The following is a 5,673-nucleotide window of genomic DNA, read 5'->3' as shown; positions in this document are numbered from 1 at the left end:
CCATGGACACAGATACCCTGTCCTGATACCCAGAGCCATAGGTTATGTACCCTCCACTGATGGTAAACACATTCTGTCCATCTTTAAAAAATTGGATATTTATCTCACTGTCCTTTATCCATGTTCTGGTTGAGCCATGGAAGGGAAGTTTGACATTATCTCCAACATGGAAAGATATTTCAGTGACTTCTACCAAGACTTCTAGTTTTACACCGTGTAAAAAGTTGTTGTTGCAGACACACTCATACCACCCCTTGTCATTGTACTCAGCTGAGGAGATGGTGAGAGAGAGGTTTCCATTCTGGAGTTGAACCCTGTTCTCATAACCCTCTCCTGGGATTAAATTATTTCCGTCAAATGTAGCAACTGTCTTGTTACAGAAGCTCCCTGCAGCACCCTGACAATGCCTCCACTCCATGACACCCCCATGACATGATCCAGAGAAGGGAAGTATGATCCTCTCATTCAACATCACTGTTATGTGATCAGACAAGCAGTATTTAGCAACAAGTGCAAACAGGAAAAAGGTGATGACTCGTCCCCCCTTCATAATCGACACAGTTCTCTCTGGCAGTGCTCACGTCCTCAATTTGGTTTCCGGGAATTTTGTTGTTCTTGGCGGTTGGCAGTTCTTTTATGCTCATACAGAAATCTCACTTCAGGGAAGAACTCACTTTAGGGAAGAACTCACTTCAGGGAAGAACTCACTTCAGGGAAGAACTCACTTTAGGGAAGATGGTGACTCATCCCCCTTATCTGAAAATGGACTGCTCCTCCCCTTACCGAGGTTTATAATGCTGCTGTTTTTGTTCAAGAGTTCTGGATGCAATATTTTTATTTTGTTATAAGAACATTACATTACACACTAATAAGTTTCACAAATATAACGTAAATAATGTAGTTAATTAACGTCTTTTTTTTTCGTGGACCGGGCCAGAAATTGGAGTTCCGGGATACCTTCACAGCCCAGGTCTCCTGACCGTCAACACTACAGATTCTAGTCGGACTACAGATTCTAGTCGGACTACAGATTCTAGATGGAGGCAACCCGCTTTTTCATCGTCAAACCAGCAGACTAATACAACTACCACAACCATGTCCCTGTGTCCTCTGTTCCCTTTTCTTAAATATCATCATATATACACAATATCATTATATACATTATACTATCGTTATATTTCTCTGGTACAGAAATTATCTGACAGTTCCAAACTCAAATCCAAAAAATTCTACATTTATTCAAGGAGTTTATGAAATTAGTTTATTCAAGTAGTATATTTTCCATTTGCAAGTATTACAAGTAATACATTGGAATTCTTCGTTGGAGCTCTCTCCCATACAGTAGGCCTACATAGCACACAGAGGTATACAGTAAAACAGTCATAAATGGAACAAATACAACATATGACAAGTAGAACAACAATAAAAACACTACAGTCATCAACGCTAATAACAGCAGTCAGATAAAAGCTTTAGTTGAATGTGGTAGTGAAGGTGTTCCTGTCCTTCCTCCAGCCAGTAAACTTACCCGGATGGTCCTGTACCTCTGCCTACCCGACGGTCTCATACCTCCACAGAGTAGGTTTGTGTTGGTTGACTATGTCAGGTCGGGACCCACTGGGCACAAACTGGTTGAATTAACGTTGTTTCAAAGTCATTTCAATGAAATTACATTGAACCAACGTAGAATTGACGTCTGTACCCAGTGGGGAGAGATATTTATGGCCTGGAATTATAAAAGTCCACATCGCACTGAAGTTGTAGATTTTCCGACGTCCCGGTTGTTCTGAACGTGTCATTAAACAGTCCACCAGATCCACCTCAGTACCTCCTTTATTGACAGCACTGTGATTATCTCCTGCTTCCTAAAATCCTCTACCATGTCCTTTCTCTTCTTTGTGTTCAGCTCCACGTTGTTTCCACTGCACCTCGCTGTTAGACATTGCACTTCCTGTCTGTCTATAGTCTGTCTCGACATTGTTAGTGAAGAACCCTATGAAGTTGATCGTCTCACAATGGATTTTGAGGAATTCCTTTTTTCTAGTGCTGTGAGAATACAAACCAACAGCCTCCTCGATATCAAAACCTTTCCTTTAAAAGACTGAGGACGGAGCGGTCTACGTTAAATATGTACTTTATTATTGTCAATGACTTGGCACACAACCATTGGTTGCTGAAATGTGACGTGTAAAATGTATGTGTCCTCGTTCAGATCAGACTGAAAGGAATTCAGTGGGTTGGGGACTTCAGAGTAGAGAGAGACACGCTGCTGCTTGTTCCTGAGAGGATGACTTTTCTTGGTGTTTGATCTACGGAGAGACAGCAGAATGTTCCATTTATTCTATGGTTCTTTCTTTCCCTTGTTATTTCTGCCACCATGTCATGATCCAGAACAGGGGGTGTAACCGGGTCATTCAACATCACTGTTATGTTGATAAGAAATACATGTTTTTTATTTATTACATTTTATTTTTATTTAACCTTTTAACTAGGCAAGTGAGTTAAGAAAATATTATTATTTACAATGACGGCCTACCAAAAGGCAAAAGGACTCCTGTGGAGATGGGGTCTAGGATTAAAACCAGAGAACCAGAAGAACTGCTGAGTGCCTCTACTGCAGCCCAGCCTATTGAATTGGTACGAGGTCGCCTACATTGCATCAACCAATAGTTGTGTTCCAGGTCAGGTGGTACCGGTCAGGTCAGGAGGAGAAGGTTGGACTTTGAGCATATTGTGAGCACCCTGCCATTTAAGCCACAGAGCAGCTCTGCTATCTGGGGTGTAGCTCGTTTAGGCTTGGTGGATGAGTCTTTCACTTCCTCAGTGTCAGAGGCCGCCCCAACTAAGCGCACTGTGCACCCTTCCGGACTAGACACACTGCGCCACCTCCTCCAGTACCTGCACTCTGCGGCGACATGCACCTGATTTGTTGGCAGTAGGGTCATTTTCACGCAGTCTTGCGCGCTACCGGCCGAACAACTGTATAGTGTCATAACTCCTGATGGAAGAGAGCCTGTCTCTCTACAGAGAGATTTCAGAGATCGAAATGTGATTTAATTTGTGTTGAAAGTTGATCCGGAGCGGGAGAACTCCTTGGCCAAATTTACTTGGTGGGGGAAGGACAGGAGCGCCTCCACTACCAGGTTCAAGAATAGTTTTTATCTGACTGCTGTTTTTAGCACTTTAGCATTCATGACTACTGTTTATTTAATAATTTACCACTCTGGCTTATTGTTATATTCATGATATTTTCACATTTTAAATTTCTGACTTTTGTTTACTGTATTCCTGGATGTGTGTTATGTACTTTATCTGAGAGAGCTACAACGTAGAATTACAATGTATGTATTACTGTTAATAGGTATTTCGCAAATAGCAAATATAGTGTACTACTTGAGGAAACTACTTGAATAAACTACTTGAATAAACTTCAAAAGTATTCGATTGAGTTTGGAACTATCAGATCATTTCTGCACCACAGGAATATAATGATAGTATAATGTATATAATGATATTGTGTAAATATAATGATATTTAAGAAAAGGGAACAGAGGACACAGTGTTTGACGATGAAAAAGCGGCGTGCCTCCGACTAACAGCTGTAGTGGTGTCGGTCAGGAGGAGAAGGTTGGACTTTGAGCATATTGTGAGCACCCTGCCAGTGAAGCCGCTGAGCAGCTCTGCTATCTGGGGTGTAGCTCGTTTAGGCTCGGAGGCCGAGAGTCTTTCACTTCCTCAGTGTCAGAAGGCCGCCCCAACTACGCGCACTATGCATCCGCCCCGACTACACACACACTGCATCCGCCCCAACTACGCGCACTATGCAACCGCCCCGACTACACACACACTGCATCCTCCCCGACTACACACACTGTGCATCCGCCCCGACTACACACACTGTGCATCCGCCCCAACTACGCGCACTATGCATCCGCCCCGACTACACACACACTGCATCCGCCCCGACTACACACACACTGCATCCGCCCCAACTACGCGCACTATGCATCCGCCCCGACTACACACACTGTGCATCCGCCCCGACTACACACACACTGCATCCGCGGCGACTACACACACTGTGCATCCGCCCCGACTACACACACACTGTGCTGCAACAGTCGTGTCTCTCTACTCGGATACCAGCCACCATAATGACTCAACCACTTCAACGGGCACTGCGCTGCCACTCCCACCTCCACTGCCCACATTCAGCTCGACATGCACCTGATTTGTTGGCAGTAGGTCATTTTCACTCTATCTTGCCCCGCAACGGATCGGACAATGTCTTAAGGTCTGCGAGATTTCAGAGATCCATAAATTGATATCATTTGTGTTTGCGGCCTCTGAGCCGCGCGTTGAAATTGGATCCGGTGCGGGAGAGAACAACTTGGCTGAACAGAGGACTGTTTTGTCCCTGTTCTCTGACTGGCAACGGACCAATCTCTCTCACGGGCAACTATTGTCTAGCCTACAGGACCTTCGGGACCTACACAGGACCTGCTGTGTATCCAAGACCAAGAAAACATCCCGTCAGGAACAATAGAGCACCAGCATGTTCTTCAGCACCGTCCTGTCTCTCTCTACTGGACTCCGCTACCAGCCACCAGCATGACTTCCACACTTCATCGGTTTCTCTCTCTACTCTGCCACCGCTGCCATCCAGAGGGAGGTACAGGACAGTCGGGCAGGCTGACTGTGTGGAGGAAGTACAGCAGGACCTCCACTACCAGGTTCAAGAATACCTTTTATCTGACTGCTGTTTTTAACTCTTTAACATTTATGACTGTAGTGGTATTATAATCTTACCACTCTGCTCTTTTAGTTGTTGTTCTATTTATATTTATTTATATTCTATTTGTAACTGTTTTACTGTTTACATGTACGTGCTACTGTATGAGCGAGATCTCCAACGAATAATTCCAATGTATGAATTACTGTTCATACTTGTAAATGGCAAATATCGTACTTGAAAAATTTGTAATAAACTACTTGAATAAACTTAAAAGAACTGTCAGATCATTTTGAGGAATATAATGGTATAATGTATAACATTATAGAGTAGGCAGTGATATTATGATTTATGAGAAAAGGACACTGAGCACATGGTTGATATGGGTAATGGGGGTAGGATTAGTCTGCTGGTTTGACGCTGAAAATTGTTTTGATTTCTACTGGCAGTTGTAGTGTTGCTGGACGGGAGAATAACGTCTGGGCTGTGGTATCTTCAGTCTTTATTCTGTTATGAAACTGACTGTCCTCTGCATTGTCAGTGTCTCGGTTCTGACAAGACTCTCGACTCCACAGTGCTCTAGTAGTCTACAGTCGTCTCTCTATATCTACAATAACACTCATTAGGTAGGCTATCTGAGTGAACTGGGGTTCGAAATGGACAGTCAAGTCAGTCACTATAAAATAAATCTGTTTTAGAAAATAGTAGACACAAAGTTATCTAACCAGGACCAAGCATACTATTACACTACAGGTGAAATGAAGCCTTCACATGCCAAGCTACCGCTGCCTCTCTACCACTGAATAAGGCCAAGCTACTACTATATTACTTTACCAGTTACATTTACACGTCCAAGAACAAAGTTAATTACCTACATTCATTTAGGTTATATTTGTGTATTAGTGTCTAGTATTAGTGTCTAATGTAACGTATGTAACGTT

General features: G+C 43.3%; 1 long non-coding RNA gene across 1 annotated transcript; it reads left to right on the top strand.

Annotated features, from left to right (window-relative positions):
- Nucleotides 1-3,915: 3,915 nt before the first annotated feature.
- LOC115184210 (uncharacterized) lies at nt 3,916-5,008 on the top strand. The gene is made up of 2 exons (XR_003874226.1): nt 3,916-4,241; nt 4,478-5,008. It is a non-coding gene; the product is annotated as an uncharacterized LOC115184210 (long non-coding RNA).
- The last annotated feature ends 665 nt before the right edge of the window (nt 5,009-5,673 follow it).

Source organism: Salmo trutta, unplaced genomic scaffold, assembly GCF_901001165.1.
Source record: "Salmo trutta unplaced genomic scaffold, fSalTru1.1, whole genome shotgun sequence".
In the NCBI taxonomy this organism is placed as follows: Eukaryota; Metazoa; Chordata; class Actinopteri; order Salmoniformes; family Salmonidae; genus Salmo; species Salmo trutta.
The sequence above is the reverse complement of the archived record's forward strand: the minus strand, read 5'-3'. Positions and strand labels throughout refer to the sequence as shown.